A 20,955-nucleotide genomic window follows, 5' to 3' on the forward strand; every position below is an offset into this window, starting at 1 on the left:
AGCACGTCTGCCTGCATTGCACACTCAAACTCATTGTTACTAAGCCATTATACTAGCAAACACTGAGGAAACTTAGTGGCATCCTAAACGTGGCTGTTGGACTTCTGTATTGTCCCACTAGTGCAAAGATATTTGCAGGACGTCTGCCTGCATTGCACACCCAAACTCATTGTTACTAAATAGTGATGAGCGAGTATGCTTGTTACTACTCGGTACTCGCACGAGTATCACTGTACTCGGGCTACTCGGCGGGTACCGAGTAATTTTGCAATACTCGTGCTGTACTCGTGGTCTTCATCCCTGCATGTTGGCGCTCTTTTGAGAGCCAGCCCTCATGCAGGGATTGGCTGGCAGACCACTGCAATGCCACAGCCCTGTTAGTTGTGGAATTGCAGTGATTGGCCGGCCTGCACAGCGTGACCGAGCTTTTATACCGGCGGGCACGCTGTGCTCTGTACACAGCCATCTCATATTCCCTGCTTTCCACGCCCACAGGCGCCTATGATTGGTTGCAGTGAGACACGCCCCCACGCTGAGTGACAGGTGTCACACTGCACCCAATCACAGCAGCCGGTAGGCGTGTGTATACTGTGCAGTAAAATAAATAAATAAATAATTAAAAAAACCGGCGTGCGGTCCCCCCCAATTTTAATACCAGCCAGATAAAGCCATACAGCTGAAGGCTGGTATTCTCAGGATGGGGAGCCCCACGTTATGGGGAGCCCCCCACCCTAACAATATCAGTCAGCAGCTGCCCAGAATTGCCGCATACATTATATGCGACAGTTCTGGGACTGTACCCGGCTCTTCCCGATTTACCCTAGTGCGTTGGCAAATCGGGGTAATAAGGAGTTATTGGCAGCCCATAGCTGCCACTAAATCCTAGATTAATCATGTCAGGCGTCTCCCCGAGATTCCTTCCATGATTAATCTGTAAATTACAGTTAAAAAACACACACACCCGAAAAAATCATTTATTAGAAATAAAAAACACTAACAAAGTCCCTCATTACCAATTTATTAACCCCGACAAACCCTCCATGTCCGGCGTACTCCACAGTCCTCCAGCGTCGCATCCAGCTCTGCTGCATGGAAGTGACAGGAGCTGCAGAATACACCGCCGCTCCGGTCACCTCCACGCAGCTAATGAAGGGAATAGCGCGATCAGCTGCTGTCAGTCAGGTAACTCACGGCCACCGCTGGATCCAGCGGTGGCCGCGATTAACCTCAGTGACAGCAGCTGATCGCTATACTCACCTCAGTTGGTGCATGGAGCTGACCGGAGCGGCGGTGAGTAGCGCGATCAGCTGAGCTGTCACTGAGGTTACCCGCGGCCACCGCTGCATCCACCGTTGGATCCAGGTAACCTCAGTGACAGCTCAGCTGATCGCTATACTCATCTCATTAGCTGCGTGGAGGTGACCGGAGCGGCGGTGTATTCTGCAGCTCCTGTCACTTCCATGCAGCAGAGCTGGATGCGACGCTGGAGGACTGTGGAGTACGCCGGACATGGAGGGTTTGTCGGGGTTAATAAATTGGTAATGAGGGACTTTGTTAGTGTTTTTTATTTCTAATAAAGGATTTTTCGGGTGTGTGTGTTTTTTAACTGTAATTTACAGATTAATCATGGAAGGAATCTCGGGGAGACGCCTGACATGATTAATCTAGGATTTAGTGGCAGCTATGGGCTGCCATTAACTCCTTATTACCCCGATTTGCCAACGCACTAGGGTAAATCGGGAAGAGCCGGGTACAGCCCCAGAACTGTCGCATATAATGTATGCGGCAATTCTGGGCGGCTGCTGACTGATATTGTTAGGGTGGGGGGCTCCCCATAACGTGGAGCTCCCCTTCCTGAGAATACCAGCCTTCAGCCGTATGGCTTTATCTGGCTGGCATTAAAATTGGGGGGACCGCACGCCGTTTTTTTTAATTATTTAATTATTTATTTCACTGCACAGTATAAACACGCCCACCGGCTGCTGTAATTGGGTGCAGTGAGACAGCTGTCACTCAGTGTGGGGGCGTGTCTCACTGCAACCAATCATAGGCGCCGAAAAGCAGGAAAGCAGAGAATACGAGATTGATTAATGAGCGGCCGGCTTTTTCAAAAGAGGAAAAGCCGCCGGAACAGTGTGAACAGCCGTGCAGCGCCGCGCCGGAGATCGGGGAACGGTAAGTAAGAGAGAGGGGGGAGAATGACCGACAGACTGTCAGAGGGGGACAGACAAGACAGAGAGAGACCGACAGAGCGAGACCGACCGACGGGAGATAGAATGAAAAAAAAAATGACCGACATCGTTAGTAAAAAGCACAAAACGTGCGTTTTGGACATCGGAGTGCCACACAATGTTTTACGTAAAATCTTTCATGTATTAATCTCAAAAAGTAACATTCACCAGCTCTATCTCACTATTGGGTATGTGCCCTTAACATTTCCGCCATGAAAATTCATTTTGGTGTCATTTTGGAAGGTTTTCTGGTGAGTCCGTAAAAATGGCGTAAAACTCGGACAAAATTGTTCACAGCTGTGACTTTTGAGTGATAAATGCTTCAAGGGGTCTTCCCCATGCTGTTGCCATGTCATTTGAGCACTGTTCTGAGACTTTTGTGACATTTTTAGGGTTTCTACATGCTGCCGGGGGGTCATTTCACAAAAATACTCGGGTCTCCCATAGGATAACATTGGGCTCGGTGCTCGGGCCGAGTACACGAGTATCTTGGGATGCTCGGCCCGAGCCTCGAGCACCCGAGCTTTTTAGTACTCGCTCATCACTATTACTAAACCATTATACTAGCAAACACTGAGGAAACTTAGCGGCATCCTAAAAGTGGCTGTTGGACTTCTGTATTGTCCCACTAGTGCAAAGATATTTGCAGTACGTCTGCCTGCATTGCACACTCAAACTCATTGTTACTAAGCCATTATACTAGCAAACACTTCTGCCAGTTTAAGGGCCGTAGTTGCATTGTCAGGGATAAATATTGTTGTTTATTCTGCTGTTAATAAAGCTGGACCACCGCTGAAATCTACACCACCTCTCAATTTTTACTACCACATTTAAGTGCACAATCTTGTCGCAATCAAAATGAGTGGCAAAATGACAGATGCTGGTGGAAAGGGGAAGAGGCGTGTTGGAAAAGGAAAAAATGGGTTTGTCCGTGGGGAAGGTGGCAAAGCTCCATTAACATCTGCTGAAGATAGACCATCTTCCAGCAAAAGTAAGATGTCTACTACCTACCGTGGACAATCCGATGTGCTCCCTTTTTTACGGACACGAACAACTGGAACAAAGGTAGATGATGGCCATAAAAGGAAAATGCTTGAATGGATCTCAAGTGGTCCAACAAGTGCCCTCTCCACCACCTCAACTACCGCATCCAAAAAACACCAGTCCTCTGAGTTGTCAGCCCAATCACACTTGCATTCTCACAGCTCTGAAGTCTCCATTCGCCCTGTACAGTATGGTGGAACTGAGATGGCTGAGTCTGCAGAGCTGTTCAGTCACACTATAGCCTGGGAATCAGAGGTCTGCTCCCAAGTTACAGTGAGTACAGACCAGGAAATGGTCTGCAGTGATGCCCAGAACCTTTGTGACTCTGATTCAGGCCGTGAGGACCAAGTTTCTGAGCATAATGTTGACCTTTATTCACAAACTGTAACACCTGTTGTTATAGACAATGAGGAACATACTGATGACGATGAGACGCAGATACCAGATTGGGATGACAACTTAAATATTCGGTCAGGGCAAGAAGAGGCTCGGTCTGAGGGTGAGGGGAGTGGAAACACAACAATTGATGAGGAAGTTCTAGATCCCACCTACTGTCAACCCACAGTCAAGCCCTCGAGGAGGTCAACAGAGACGGTGGAGGAGGATGCAACTGACGACGAAGTTACCTTGTGCCTTCCTGGACAGAGTCGGAGTACTGGTAGCACGTCTACAACTGCATCCTCAGCCACCACTGTGAATCTGAGCACTAGTGGGGGTGGATCAGCAGGTCGCATGCCCTCTAAGCCTTGCCTAGCCTGGTCCTTTTTTGACATATCAAAAGATCGCCCAAATTATGTGATCTGTAAAATTTGTCATGATTCTGTTAGTAGAGGGCAAAACCTCACCAGTTTGACAACTTCTTCCATGAATCGTCACATGAATAAATATCATATGTCCCAGTGGGAAGCTCACCGTGCTGCAATGCGGTCTAGCGGAGCGAACCATCCACCGCCTGCCCCTTCCAGTTCATCCGCGCGCTCTTCATCTTCTAGGACTGTTGGGACAGCTGTCACACCTGGTTTTCCACACACAACTTCCACCACTGTAACCGCAACAGGCAGTTTGCTTGGTAGGTCGTCAGTTGGTTTGGAAGGGGAAACAAGTACGTGTGTACAGCTCTCTCAGACATCGATAGCACCAACGTTGGATGAAGGCGACATCATGTGTATGCCTGCACTTTCCTCACAAAGCTGCAGTTTTCCAGGGACTCCCTACTCAACACCGTCTACACACAGCAGCCAGATCTCTGTCCCTCAGATGTGGACAAATAAAAGGCCATTTCCTCCGACCCATGACAAAGCTAAGAGGGTGACTTTATGCCTCTGTAAGCTCTTGGCTACCAAAATGCTGCCTTTCCGCCTGGTGGACACACAGGATTTTAGAGACCTTATGTCTGTCGCTGTGCCCCAGTACCAGATGCCCAGTCGCCACTACTTCTCTAAGAAAGGTGTGCCCGCGCTACACCAGCATGTCGCACACAACATCACCGCTTCCTTGAGAAACTCTTTGTGTGAACGGGTGCATTTCACCACCGATACTTGGACCAGTAAGCATGGACAGGGACGTTACATGTCGCTGACTGGGCACTGGGTAACTATGGTGATAGATGGTGAAGGGTCTGCTGCACAAGTCTTGCCATCCCCACGACTTGTGTGTCAATCCTCTGTCTGTCCAAGTTCTGCCACTGTTTCTGCCTCCTCCACCTCATCTGGGTCCTCCACCTCTGCCCCAAGCCTGCCTGGTCAGGCCACCAGCGTTCGAACTGCGCAGAAGGAATCACGCACCCCTCATTACTATGCTGGCAGCACAGCGCAATGGCATCAGGCGGTCTTTAGCTTGACATGTCTTGGAAATAGGAGTCACACAGCGGCTGAGTTGTGGGCAGCTCTGGAGACTGAGTTTAATAAATGGTTGTCTCCACTCAACCTGCAGCCTGGTAAGGCCGTGTGCGACAATGCTGCAAACCTGGGTGCGGCCATTCGCCTCGGCAAGGTGACACACGTGCCTTGTATGGCTCACATGTTGAACTTTGTTGTCCAGCAATTTTTAACACACTATCCCGGCCTAGATGGCCTTCTGACCAGGGCACGAAAACTGTCTGCTCACTTCCGCCGTTCAAGCGCCGCAGCTGAGCGACTTGCATCGCTTCAGAAGTCTTTCAGCCTGCCGGTTCATCGCCTGAAATGCGATGTGCCGACACGCTGGAATTCAACTCTCCACATGTTACAGCGACTGTGGCAGAACTTCCGAGCACTGGTGCAATACGTCATGACGTATAGCCTGGGCGAACGAGATGCAGAGGTGGGGCAGATCACCCTGATGGAGTGGTCTCAGATCAAGGACCTATGCACCCTTCTGCACAATTTCGACATGGCGACGAATATGTTTAGCGCTGACAATGCCATTATCAGCATGACAATTCCAGTCATTTACATGCTGGAGCACACGCTAAACACTATTCGGAGTCAGGGGGTGAGACAATAGGAAGGGGAGGAACTACAGGAGGATTCATATGCGCAAGACACAACAACATCACCAAGGTCCAGACGTTCATCATCACCAATGCGGCAGGCATGGGACCATGGGGCACAGGGATCAACAAGGGCACATGGTAGCAGGCGAAATGTTGAGGAAGGTGCAGGAGAACATGAAGAAATGGAGGACGAACTGTCCATGGACAAGGAAGACTCAGCGGATGAGGGAGACCTTGGTCAAATTTCAGTTGAAAGAGGTTGGGGGGAGATGTCAGAGGAAGAAAGAACGGTTAGCACCTCTATGCCACAACCACAGCGTGGACTTGGTCCGCATGGCTGCGCAAGACACATGAGCGCCTTCTTGCTGCACTACCTCCAACATGACCCTCGTATTGTCAAAATTAGAAGTGATGATGACTACTTGCTTGCCACACTATTAGATCCCCGGTACAAGTCCAAATTTTGTGACATAATTCCAGCCATAGAAAGGGACGCACGTATGCAGGAGTATCAGCAGAAGCTGTTACTCGATCTTAGCTCGGCTTTTCTGTCGCGGGCGGGGAGGAGGGTGTCAGCACTGCGCTCACCCCTCTGCTCGGGTCCGGCTGCTGCTGCTCAGTGGTGGCTCGAACGGTGGGCCGGATCCCGGGGGTTCTCGAGTGGCGCTCCTCGCCCGTGAGTGAAAGGGGATTGGGTTTTGGAATATAGTCTGTTGTCCGTGACGCCACCCACGGTTGTGGTGATCTGTTAGCACCACCGCTGCTCGGTGTGGGGATCCCGGGAGTGATGGTGTGAAGCAGCAAGTTGTTGTGTTGCCCCTCCGTGGGTAGGGGTTGGTGATCCCGGGGCCCAGTATTGAGGTGGGAGGTGCAGGGCTTGGTGGGCGCAAGGACGCGGGGGCAGCGCTGTGCCTTGCGGCACTGTGGTACTCACTCAGCCTGAGACGATGACACAGTTCTCGGTAAACCACACGGCTGGAAAGACGGTTCCCACGGACGGCTGCACTTGCTTTCCACAGTAGGTGACGGTGATGTCCCTTTGTCCTGCACCTATGTTGTTGATGGTTTCGATGGGTTCCCACCGGTAACCCGCTCCCCGGCTTCAAGCTGGACCGGAGGAGCTCTACTCTTTGCCCGCAGACGCTGGCCCTCAGAAACTGGTGCCCTGGCGGTGGCGGTGTCTCTGTTTTAATGGTTGGGCCGTTGCCTTCAATCGGGACTTGGTTGTTGGGAGACAGCCGTCCCCTTCACTGACGGATTATGGCGACTCCTAGCCTTGCCGGGGTCCGAGAGGCCCCTGCCCTGGTGTTGACTGTCCTTTGTACACTGCTCCAGACCGCCGGGCCACCACCCGTCCGCGGTCCTTCCAGGAACTTCCGAACAGTCACCCCTCCGGACAATCACCGCCGTTGCTGACCTTGCTGACTCTGTCCTGCACACAGCTGGACCAACTTCAGGCTTTTCTACTCTCACTTTTACTCCTTTTCTCCAGTTTTCTCCTCTGCTCCTCTACTACTTCACCTCCTTCCACTTCCTCCTCCTTTCCCTCTCTTTTCTTAACTGCCGGTTTCTCCCGCCTCCAGGGCTGTGAACTCCTCGGTGGGCGGAGCCAACCACCTGGCCCACCCTCTGGTGTGAACATCAGCCTCTGGAAGAAGGCAACAAGGATTTTGGTTTAGCTTAGGTGTTCCTAACTGGGGTGTAGGGTGTAGGGTGTGGTGGTGTGATGACCTGTGACCCCTGGCTTGCCCAGGGCGTCACATTCCCCCTTAGCAAAATGCAGACCGTCCGCGGGCTGCCCGTCCAACACCGGTTTTATTTTTCTGAAAAATATATAACATTGTAAAACGGTAACATATATACATTTTTATTAATTCTTCCCATAACGGGAGGCACTTTTACTTAAACGTTGCAAAACGGTTCACGGTTACGGTTTCCGCTCTCTCCCACCCAAGCAACCTGGCCCTGATGCTGCCCCTAAAACCCAGGCAGCACCCCTTGTCCCCAAGTCCAGCACACGTTACCCGAGCGGGATCTGTCCTTCCCCTCCAGAGGGTAGCCACCGGTTCCTTTGGTGGCTGGGCCCCAGCCTGCTCTGCTGAGGGCCCTCCCTCCAACCTGCCTCTCCGGAGGCGGCAATGCGTAAACGGCAACGGTAAACAACTTATTTACAAGCCACTAACGTTTGTGGTTGCCCTGCAAGTTCACGGGCTTGTCCATGAGCAGTTCCTCATGCAAACTTTTTAAACGGTCCCCACGGGGACAACGATGCCGGCACGGCCGGTTTTCCAATCACGGTCAATCAGATGACTTCTTCGGTATGATTTTCAGCTATCATCATTTTTCAACTTTTTCAAACAAAAACACAACTTCAGACAATGGTGGTCCCAACGGGGACTGCTGCAGCGGGCATCCGCTGTTTTACTCCGGACTTTCTGCCTCATCTGAGGGAGGGGGTGCAGAACCCACTCGTTTCTTTTGGCTGCCCCTTAGTTTTACATCCAGGGCAAACCACCCTCTCTCTCCACAGTGCCGGGTATACTGGACAATGTCACCCGGCATTAGGTTGCGGCCGGGATGCTCTTCGGGCAGGTGGGCATTTACATCCCGCCGGGCTACAAACACTTCGGCCTCCAGGCCCGGTTCATAAATAAACCCATAGCCCCGGCGGACATCAAACCGCCTCACCTGCCCCTCGTACAGCGGACCCCGGACACAGAACGTGGCTTGTCGGAGATTCTCCTTCTCCCTTATCGCTCGGGCCACCAGCTCGGCCTTCTTCCTCTCCCGTTCACTGATCTCCAAGCCCAGCGGTACCGGCTCCCTATCCCAATATGGCGCTGCTGCGAGCTCCGTCGCACGGGTCGGGCCCCGCGGGACATTCTGGACGTTGCCCACTGTCAGGAATCTGGGCGGCGGGTCCCGCGGTGTCTTGGCCTTGGGCGCTGCCTTACAGCTACAACCCGGCGCTACCTCAGCCGAGGTGTGGGGGATGGGTACAGGGGCTTTCCACTGCTGGGCCTTCGGCTCGGAGCGGGTCATCAGCTCCGGCTCGGGGGACTTTTCAGGGGACGCCTCCGGTTCAGTCTTTGGGACCTTCCAGGGCAACACCTTCGGTCGACTACGGGCTCCGGCTACAGGTCGGCCCGCCTGGGCGGGGACGCTGGGTATTGCTACCGGTTGCGGTGGTAGCAGGCCTAGTGGCGGGGTCACAGCCTCCGAGACGGGTGGCGAGGGAGGCAGCGGGGGGAGAGGGCTTGGACCGGGTCCCGCAGCCGCGATGACCGGCCCTTCCAGGGCATCGGGGCGTGGGTCACTCACCCTCCCTTCCTCCGCTTCCTCCTCGCGCCTCCGCACGGCCGCTATAACGTCCGCCATGTCGGCCTCCCACTCCTCCATGAGGAGCTGCATCTTGACCTGCAGCCTTAGGTAGAGCTGCACGGTCCGGATTTCCACCCACGCCGCGGTTCCTGGCGCGGGGGCTACGGTGTCGCGGGACGGCATCCACATGTTGCTGGCGGCTTTTCCCAGGAACAAGATGTCTGCAGAGTCCTGGCGTCCCTGCTTTTATAGCCGCTGTTACATGCAGCCAGCCGCCATCGCGTCCCCCTTAGCTCTTTTCGGCCCCTCCTCTCTTTGGGCGGAGTTTTGGCCTTCGCGCCTCTGCTACTCGAGAAGACGCTCGAGCGGGAACTTTTCGCGCCAAAGATGGCGGCTTCCGAAATTTTTCTGCCGGACACCTCCGGCGGTAACAAGGCGCACCTCTACCTGACGGCAGAGCGGTAAGATCCTGTTCGTGACGCCAAGTTGTCGCGGGCGGGGAGGAGGGTGTCAGCACTGCGCTCACCCCTCTGCTCGGGTCCGGCTGCTGCTGCTCAGTGGTGGCTCGAGCGGTGGGCCGGATCCCGGGGGGTTCTCGAGCGGCGCTCCTCGCCCGTGAGTGAAAGGGGATTAGGTTTTGGAATATAGTCTATTGTCCGTGACGCCACCCACGGTTGTGGTGATCTGTTAGCGCCACCGCTGCTCGGTGTGGGGATCCCGGGAGTGATGGTGTGAAGCAGCAAGTTGTTGTGTTGCCCCTCCGTGGGTAGGGGTTGGTGATCCCGGGGCCCAGTGTTGAGGTGGGAGGTACAGGGCTTGGTTGGCGCAGGGACACGGGGGCAGCGCTGTGCCTTGCGGCACTGTGGTACTCACTCAGCCTGAGACGATGACACAGTTCTCGGTAAACCACACGGCTGGAAAGACGGTTCCCACGGACGGCTGCACTTGCTTTCCCCAGTAGGTGACGGTGATGTCCCTTTGTCCTGCACCTATGTTGTTGATGGTTTCGATGGGTTCCCACCGGTAACCCGCTCCCCGGCTTCAAGCTGGACCGGAAGAGCTCTACTCTTTGCCCGCAGACGCTGGCCCTCAGAAACTGGTGCCCTGGCGGTGGCGGTGTCTCTGTTTTAATGGTTGGGCTGTTGCCTTCAATCGGGACTTGGTTGTTGGGAGACAGCCGTCCCCTTCACTGACGGATTTGGCAAATTATGGCGACTCCTAGCCTTGCCGGGGTCCGAGAGGCCCCTGCCCTGGTGCTGACTGTCCTTTGTACACTGCTCCAGACTGCCGGGCCACCACCCGTCCGCGGTCCTTCCAGGAACTTCCGAACAGTCACCCCTCCGGACAATCACCGCCGTTGCTGACCTTGCTGACTCTGTCCTGCACACAGCTGGACCAACTTCAGGCTTTTCTACTCTCACTTTTACTCCTTTTCTCCAGTTTTCTCCTCTGCTCCTCTACTACTTCACCTCTTTCCACTTCCTCCTCCTTTCCCTCTCTTTTCTTAACTGCCGGTTTCTCCCGCCTCCAGGCCTGTGAACTCCTCGGTGGGCGGAGCCAACCGCCTGGCCCACCCCCTGGTGGGAACATCAGCCTCTGGAGGAAGGCAACAAGGATTTTGGTTTAGCTTAGGTGTTCCTAACTGGGGTGTAGGGTGTGGTGGTGTGATGACCTGTGACCCCTGGCTTGCCCAGGGCGTCACATTTCCACCAAACAACCGTGCAGGTGCAGGGAGTGAATCTCCCAGTTGTAACTTGACAAACATGGGACTGTCTCGTCATCTTCAACAGTCTACCCGTACCAGTAGCACCGTATCTGGTGCTGGTAACAGCAATTTTATTGAAACTTTTCAAAATTTTTTTAGACCGTCCTTTGCAAGGCCACCATAGACAACAAGTCTGACAGATAGTCAACGGCTGGAGAGGATGATACACTAGTATCTCCAAATGAACATTGATGCCATGACTTTGCAAATGGAGCCTTGCTCATTTTGGGCTTCAAATCTTGAAAAATGGCCAGAGCTCTCAACTTACACCTTGGAGATTTTGTCGTGTCCAGCTGCCAGCGTTTTCTCTGAATGTGTCTTCAGTGCTGCTGGGTGTGTGCTGACAGATAAGCACACGCGTCTGTCCAGTGACAATGTGGACAGACTAACGTTCATCAAAATGAACAAGTCATGGATCCACAAGGAATTTACTACCCCTGTGTCATCCTGGGGAGAGTAAATGCTTGTGGATTTGGAATGTGCTTGATGCAAATCAAAACATCCTGTTTGCAACTAGGGCACAAGTGCTGCCACTGAAGGGGTGGGTGTGTGTGGGGCCCAATTTTTGGAAAAAAAGGGAGACTCTGCTTGGAGTAACTCTTGCTTGCTGTGTTTTTTAAAAGGAGCCAAGATGAACAAGTCAAGGTTCAGCAAAGACTTTGCTACCTACCCCGGGGTCATCCTGGGAATGGTTAAGTATGGCGTATTTTTGAATGTGCTTGATGCAAATCTAGCTGTGAAGTGTACAACTGGGGCACAAGTGCTGCCACTGATGGGGTGTCTGTGTGGCCCAATTTTTGGAAAAAAGGGAGACTCCGCTTGGAGTAACCCTTGCTTACATTGTTTTTAAAAATGATCCAAGATGCACAGCGCTGGGATCAGGAAAGATTTTGCTACCTACCCCGGTGTCATGCTGGGGACGGTTAATTATGGCGTATTTTTGAATGTGCTTGATGCAAATCTACCTGTGAAGTGTACAACTGAGGCACAAGTGCTGCCACTGAAGGGGTGTGTGTGGGGCCCAATTTTTGGAAAAAAGGGAGACTCCGCTTGGAGTAACCCTTGCTTGCCGTGTTTTTAAAAAGGAGCCAAGATGAACAAGTCATGGTTCAGCAAAGACTTTGCTACCTACCCCGGTGTCATCCTGGGGACGGTTAAGAATGGCGTATTTTTGAATGTGCTTGATGCAAATCTACCTGTGAAGAGTACATCTGGGGCACAACTACTGCCACTGAAGGGGGGGGTATGTGTGGGGCCCAATTTTTGGAAAAAAAGGGAGACTCCACTTGGAGTAACCCTTGCTTACATTGTTTTTAAAAATGATCCAAGTTGAACAGAGCTGGGATCAGGAAAGATTTTGCTACCTACCCCGGTGTCATCCTGGGGACGGTTAAGAATGGCGTATTTTTGAATGTGCTTGATGCAAATCTACCTGTGAAATGTACAACTGAGGCACAAGTGCTGCCACTGAAGGGGTGAGTGTCTGTGTGGCCCAATTTTTGGAAAAAAGGGAGACTCCGCTTGGAGTAACCCTTGCTTGCCGTGTTTTTAAAAAGGAGCCAAGATGAACAATCATGGTTCAGCAAAGACTTTGCTACCTACCCCGGTGTCATCCTGGGGACGGTTAAGAATAGCGTATTTTTGAATGTGCTTGATGCAAATCTACCTGTGAAGTGTACAACTGGGGCACAACTGCTGCCACTGAAGGGGTGGGTGTGTGTGGGGCCCAATTTTTGGAAAAAAAGGGAGACTTCACTTGGAGTAACCCTTGCTTACATTGTTTTTAAAAATGATCCAAGATGAACAGAGCTGGGATCAGGAAAGACTTTGCTACCTACCCCGGTGTCATCCTGGGGACGGTTAAGAATAGCGTATTTTTGAATGTGCTTGATGCAAATCTACCTGTGAAGTGTACAACTGAGGCACAAGTGCTGCCACTGAAGGGGTCTGTGTGGGGCCCAATTTTTGGAAAAAAGGGAGACTCCGCTTGGAGTAACCCTTGCTTGCAGTGTTTTTAAAAAGGAGCCAATATGAACAAGTCATGGTTCAGCAAAGACTTTGTTACCTACCCCGGTGTCGTCCTGGGGACGGTTAAGAATGGCGTATTTTTGAATGTGCTTGATGCAAAACTACCTGTGAAGTGTACAACTGAGGCACAAGTGCTGCCACTGAAGGGGTGTGTGTGTGTGGCCCAATTTTTGGAAAAAAGGGAGTCTCCGCTTGGAGTAACCCTTGCTTGCCGTGTTTTTAAAAAGGAGCCAAGATGAACAAGTCATGGTTCAGCAAAGACTTTGCTACCTACCCTGGTGTCATCCTGGGGACGGTTAAGAATGGCGTATTTTTGAATGTGCTTGATGCAAATCTACCTGTGAAGTGTACAACTGGGGCACAACTGCTGCCACTGAAGGGGTGGGTGTGTGTGGGGCCTAATTTTTGGAAAAAAAGGGAGACTCCACTTGGAGTAACCCTTGCTTACATTGTTTTTAAAAATGATCCAAGATGAACAGAGCTGGGATCAGGAAAGACTTTGCTACCTACCCCGGTGTCATCCTGGGGACGGTTAAGAATGGAGTATTTTTGAATGTGCTTGATGCAAATCTACCTGTGAAGTGTAGAAAGTGAAAAAAGGGAGACTCCACTTGGAGTCACCTTGCGGTGTTTTACATGTTTTTAGAAGGGCGTGCCATGCCTATATCTGTGTCTCCTCCTCTTTTTCCTTGTCCAGCTCTTTTGTTTTCGCATGAGTATATGTCCTTGTCACTTTCCCATGTGTTTGTGTTTTTTTGTGAGTTGTTTGTCACCTTTTGGACACCTTTGAGGGTGTTTTCTAGGTGTTTTTATGTGTTTGTGATTGCCTGCCATTGTGTCCTATGCGGTTCGAGTTCGGTTAGTCGAACGTTCGCCGAACTGAACTCGAACGAGACCTCCGTTCGACGAACCGAACTCGAGCCGAATAACGACCGGTTCGCTCATCTCTAATTATGAGTCTGCAACCACGGAAATCCCAGTACCAAGGTATCCTGTAGATTATGCAATACTAAAAATGTACATAGGCACCTGGGTCCAAAATTAGGGTTTATTTTCTGCCAAAGGGGTAGCATCAATGCCCCTTAAAGGAATAGGAGTTTGCAAAGTAACCATGGGGAAACCACAATCCCTAGCAAACTCAAAATCCATCAAATTGAACGCTGCCCCTGAATCCACAAAGGCAAATGCAGAAAAGGAAGACAACGAGCAAATCAATGTGACAGACAAAAGAAACTTTGGTTGCAAAGAACCCACAGTAACAGAAGTAGCCAATCTCCTTTCACATTTAGGGCAGACAGAGATGTTATGAGAAGAGTCTCCACAATAGAAGCAGTCTGTTCCTCCATCTGAACCCCTGCCGACTAGCATTAGAAAGGACCCTATCACACTCCATAGGCTCCAAAGGCTGTTCCACAGGCACAAAACCAGCAGGTATCTTCCTGCGCTCAAGTAACCGCCTATCAATCTGAATGGCCATGGTCATAGAGGCATCAAGACCAGAAGGGACGAGAAATCCTACCATTACATCCTTCACAGTATCAGCAATACCCTTCCGAAAAAGAGCCGCAAGCGCATCATCATTCCATTTGGTAAGGATCGCCCACTTTCGAAATTTCTGACAAAACGTTTCTGCAGAATCCATACCCTGAGTTAAGGACAACAAGACCTTTTCTGCTTGGTTCACAATATTGGGTTCATCATATAATAAATCCAAGGCCTGAAAAAAGGAGTCCACATCCCTGAGAATCGGATCATCAGACGCTAAAGAGAAGGCCCAGTCCTGAGGGTCACCACGCAGTAAGGAGATGACAATCTTAACCTGCTGTACAGGATCCCCTGAGGACTTAGGGCGCAGGTCAAAAAATAATTTACAATTGTTCTTGAAGCTCAAAAATCTCGACCTATCTCCTGAAAAAAATTCAAGTCCCAGAGTAGGTGGAGAAGTCGGGCTAAATGCTGCGCTAGAAACCACAAATCCAGGAGATATAGTAAATTATTTCCTTTATTAACACAGGTCAGCGCGTTTCAAAGGCATCTTCGCCTTCTTCATCAGAACAGAAAGAACAGAATAATTGGTGTTATTCTTTTCTTTCTTTGTCCTGATGAAGAAAGCGGAGATGCCTTTGAAACGCGTTGACCTGTGTAAATAAAGGAAAGAATTTACTATATCTCCTGGATTTGTGGTTTCTAGCGCAGCATTTAGCCCGACTTCTCCACCTACTCTAGGACTTCTATTGTATCATCGGGGCTGCGGCTGACCACTTTCTGCATTAATTTGCTTCATGTCTACAAAGGAGTTGTGCCTGTCACAACTTTAACAGGTGAGTACCTGTCTTACCCTTTATACCCACCTGTATACCAGATAAGACCCTATTTGCGCTTTTTTTTCCACAGCTCTGTTTAATATCTGAAAAAAATTCAGGAATGGGAATCTTAAGCTCTGCAAGGGGAGTCTGTGCAAGATAAGACTCTATACGATGAACCTTAGCATCAAGATGAGCAATACGCTCACCCAATTCATCCATGCTAGAAAAAAGAATCTTCCACGAAACCCAAAAAAGAAGAGGAAAAACACAAAAAAAAAAAAAAATCAGCCGACTTTTTTTTTTTTTTTTTCTTCTCTTTCCTTCTTAAGAGTACCCTTTAAATTTGAAGGCCGGATGTACTGTTATGATCCAGAACCATGGAAGACCACCACAAATCATTGGTAAAAGGTGACAAGAGCATTGACAACTAATCTGGCCGCCATTCCCTTACTAACCATCAACACTAGAAGTAGCCGAGGGGTGAACTAACATCATATGCACCGCGAACCCAGCCGGAGAACTAGCTATCCTAAAGGAAGGAAAGATGAATAACTCTCTGCCTCAGAAAATAGACAAAGAATAGCAAGCCCCCCACATTCAAAGACTACGGTGATATAGGAAAACACAATACACAGATAGATGATAGGATTAGCAAAAGGTGAGGACCCCACTGACTAAAATAAGAAAGGACAGGAAAGGAACTGATGGTGGCCAGAGAAAAACCCACCAACCCAGGAGCAAGTTGGCATATGTGGGAGCACAAGGGCTCCCCATTGCTGTGCCCCTGAGTTGGTGGTAAAACGTGCCACCAAATAAGAAAAAGTTGTTTCTCAAAATAAAGTCAAGGAGTTCAATAACAAAGTCATTGTGTGGAACAAGTTGTGTACCATGGGTACCTAAAAAGGAACCTACCGCCATTAAACCAGACTCGTGTTGGATACTACTGTAGAGCATTTCCACATCAATGGAAGCCAAGATGGTTCCAGGCTCCAACACGAGTCCGTCGATCTTATTCAAAAGGTCGGTGGTATCCCTTACAAATGAGGGGAGGGCCGACACAAACGGTCTTAGAATCTGATCAACATATAAACTCACATTCTGACAAAGGGCATCAACCCCAGAGACGATTGGTCTGCCCTTAAGGGGTGTAACCCCCTTATGAATTTTAGGTAGAGCATAGAATTTGGCTATAACAGGGTGTTTTCAGTGCCATCAGTGAGTGCTCTCTTGAGAATTTTTGTGAGCTGGTAAATTGATTTTTCAATTTACTAAAGTCTTCTGTCCCTGGACAATATTGACAACCCTACCCCCGTGTACTGTGGGGTTAATAAATCTATTTATTTCTTCTATGAATTACTGGGGAATTGTTTGCAGTCATATGAAAAAGTTTGGGCACCCCTATTAATGTTAACCTTTTTTCTTTATAACAATTTGGGTTTTTGCAACAGCTATTTCAGTTTCATATATCTAATAACTGATGGACTCAGTAATATTTCTGGATTGAAATGAGGTTTATTGTACTAACAGAAAATGTCCAATCCACATGTTATCAAAATTTGACCGGTGCAAAAGTATGGGCACCCTTAGCAATTTCTTGATTTGAACACTCCTAAGTACTTTTTACTGACTTACTAAAGCACTAAATTGGTTTTGTAACCTCATTGAGCTTTGAATTTCATAGGCAGGTGTATCCAATCATGAGAAAATGTTTTTAAGGTGGCCACTTGCAAGTTGTTCTCCTATTTGAATCTCCTATGAAGAGTGGCATCATGGGCTCCTCAAAACAACTCTCAATTGATCTGAAATCAAAGATTATTCAACATAGTTGTTCAGGGGAAGGATACAAAAAGTTGTCTCAGAGATTTAAACTGTCAGTTTCCACTGTGAGGAACATAGTAAGAAAATGGAAGAACACAGGTACAGTTCTTGTTAAGCCCAGAAGTGGCAGGCCAAGAAAAATATCAGAAAGGCAGAGAAGAACAATGGTGAGAACAGTCAAGGACAATCCATAGACCACCTCCAAAGACCTGCAGCATCATCTTGCTGCAGATGGTGTCAATGTGCATCGGTCAACAATACAGCGCACTTTGCACAAGGAGAAGCTGTATGGGAGAGTGATGCGAAATAAGCCGTTTCTGCAAGCACGCCACAAATAGAGTCGCCTGAGGTATGCAAAAGCACATTTGGACAAGCCAGTTACATTTTGGAAGAAGGTCCTGTGGACTGATGAAACAAAGATTTAGTTGTTTGGTCATACAAAAAGGCGTTATGCATGGAGGCAAAAAAACATGGCATTCCAAGAAAAGCACTTGCTACCCACAGTAAAATTTGGTGGAGGTTCCATCATGCTTTGGGGCTGTGTGGCCAATGTCGGCACCGGGAATCTCGTTAAAGTTGATGGTCGCATGGATTCAACTCAGTATCAGCAGATTCTTGACAATAATGTGCAAGAATCAGTGACGAAGTTGAAGTTACGCAGGGGATGGATATTTCAGCAAGACAATGATCCAAAACACCACTCCAAATCCACTCAGGCATTCATGCAGAGAAACAATTACAATGTTCTGGAATGGCTATCCCAGTCCCCAGACCTGAATATCATTGAACACCTGTGGGATGATTTGAAGCGTGCTGTCCATGCTCGGCGACCATCAAACTTAACTGAACTGGAATTGTTTTGTAAACAGGAATGGTCAAATATACCTTCGTCCAGGATCCAGGAACTCTTTAAAAGCTACAGGAAGTGACTAGAGGCTGTTATTTTTGCAAAAGGAGGATCTACAAAATATTAATGTCACTTTTATGTTGAGGTGCCCATACTCTTGCACCGGTCAAATTTTGTTAGTACAATAAACGTCATTTCAATCCAGAAATATTACTGAGTCCATCAGTTATTAGATATATGAAACTGAAATAGCTATTGCAAAAACCCAAATTGTTATAAAGAAAAAAGGTTAACATTAATAGGGGTGCCCAAACTTTTTCATATGACTGTATAATCTAGTTATTTTTGAGGCTTTCTCTGGTTTTGCCCCGCTGTGTTATAGCCTGCACGTTCAGGAGCTGATATGTATTTCTGCCCCGGTTTTGCTTATATTAATGCTTTATAAGATCTGATTAGCGATTTATATATACATGTGTTGTATATATCATGTATCATTCGTTGTTATGGTCGATACAGGGGGCGGTTCGTGTGTACGTTCTATTTAGGCCGCCCCTTGTTGAGTCATGTGACCTAAGTGGTCACATGTCGACGTTATTATTGGCTTACCGCTTCCATGATGGTGGAACGCATCCTGCGCTCCACCGGACAACTTTATTAGCTATACACGTGGTAACACTGCGCTTGCTTATGCGTCAGATCGCCGTCGCGGGTCGATTACCTCAGTTGCTGGTGGAGCGCAGTTGCGTTCCTCCTGCTATTGAACTATCTGTCGCACAGTTGTGACGAGTTCTACTCGGTGGAACGCATATGCGTTCCATTGTATAACTTTATGTGCCATCGGCCGTTGAAATCTATTATGATTTGGCCTGCTATTTTATATAGCTATCATGATTTCTAAGGGAACTTTATTTGCTGACATTTATCTAATAAACAACTTTTGATCAGGCACTATTAAAACCTTAGGGGGCGCACCCACTGCCAAGCGTCATCCTCAATCCCCATGTACTTTAAAAGGGTGTCATATCCTGCTTGTCCTCAGGGATTCTCCTCACAGCATTTGGACTCTGGCGACTACCAGGATGAAATCTTAGTCCTGGACTTTATTCACAACTGTCCCCTGATGAACCCTGTGGAACAAGCAGGGAGAAACACATCAGGACGATGTCTAGGGATCTGACACAATTGGCCAGATAAGTCATACTATCATGTTGATTAATTCTATAACTAAGTTATTTTAATTCACTTTTGCACATATTAGTGTAGTGTAGGGCTGACCAGGGTTATTTCAGGGCTTCCCGTCGGTGAATGGGGGCGCCACAACCCTAGGGCGTCATACCCTCCATTGCTAGGTAGAGTGACTGAAGGGTCAGCATAGGAATATTTTCCCACCCCTCCCCCTGGATATTTATTTATTTTTACTATCCCTACAATACTAGGGTGAGTGTTACACTTTGGTAAAAAGTTTTATACCTTTTAAACGTATTATTAAAGGTTATATTTTAAAGGGATTTCTTCTTTGGTTTTGCATATATTGTTTCCCTCCTTTATTGGCTGCGGCCTGGTTTTATTTTAAAAGGTGATGAAATGATCTAACCAGATGCTCTGCATGGATATCTGAGGCTGGTACCCAAGTCCTAATATCAGGACCATAACCATGCCAGTGAACGGCGAACAACATGAAAATCTATGATTTTTGATACCTGACAATCCAAAGACCCATCTACTAAGACCGGAGGTGCAGGTATGGGAAGAGGGACTCCCAAACCCACAAATTTCTTTAACCAGGATTTGTGAAATATGTTATGAATTTTATATGATTCTGGTAACACAAGGCACAAAGCCTTGATGACACCAGGGATTCTGAATGGGTCAATGAACCGAGGCCCTAACTTAAGTGAAGGCACTTTAAGCTTGTGAATAAACACACCAGATCACCCACACACAAGTCCGGACCAGACACACGTTTGAAATCAGCCACACAGTTATACGTAGAATCCATAAAATAAAATACGTAGTTATACGTAGAATCCATGACATGCAAATGCTGTATAACCCGCTACCCAGGTACCCCAGATGAGTTCCCTCTTGAAATGTGCAGAACTGGGGATGATGACCATAAACACTAAAGTAAAGAGGTACACCAGAGGATTTAGGCTGGCAATTATTGATAGCAAACTCGGCAAGAGGAAGTAATGAGGACCACTCCTAACAGACAAAACAGTGCAAATACTGATCCAAACGCTGATTCATGGCTCAGTTTGTCCATTAGACTGAGAATGGAATGCCAATGAATGATAAAGTTTAATCCCTAATCGTGAGCAGAAAGCTCTCCAATAAATTGAGTTTTTCTATCTGAAACCATATTAGATGGGACTTCATGTAGTCTAACAATCTCACATACAAACACCTGGACTAAAGTTTCAGCATTGGGTAATGATGCTACTACGATAAAATATGTAATTTTTTAAAACTTATCCACCACAACAAAAATGAGCGTATTACCAGCAGGGAAATGTAGATCCATAACGAACTCCGTGAAATTGTCCGTCCAAGTTTGACTCAAAACTCAAAATACTCAAAAGCTGCAGACAACCTGACGGATGAGAGTGTGATGCCTTTGAGCACGCACAGGTGGCACATAGGACACCACATCCTTTTGGATTATGGGCCACCAAAAGTGATGCAATATGAGATCCAGAGTATCTTTCTTCCCAAGGTGACCAGCCAGGACAGAAAGATGATGCTCCCCAAGAACCCTAAGGCAAAGGTTCAGGAGAACAAATGACTTGTTAGCTGGAACCCCAGAAGGCACCTCACCTTGGGCCTCAGCAATCGCAGATTCAACCTCAGTACAGAGTGCTGACACCACCCCTCCTGTCTGAAGGATGGAGACAGGTTCCTCACAAGGGTCAACCTTCCCCCTTAACTGGAAAACACCTGGACAATGCATCGGCTTTAATGTTCTTAGATCCCGGACTATAAGGTACGAAAAAGTTAACCTATTGAAAAATGACCACCGAGCTTGTCTCGGTGTAAGACATTTAGCCAACTCAAGGTAAAGGAGATATTTTTGGTCAGTAATTATAGTAAGACTATGGATAGCTAACTCATTTGATAGCAAA

This window comes from Anomaloglossus baeobatrachus, chromosome 10 (assembly GCF_048569485.1).
Source record: "Anomaloglossus baeobatrachus isolate aAnoBae1 chromosome 10, aAnoBae1.hap1, whole genome shotgun sequence".
NCBI classification, from domain to species: Eukaryota; Metazoa; Chordata; class Amphibia; order Anura; family Aromobatidae; genus Anomaloglossus; species Anomaloglossus baeobatrachus.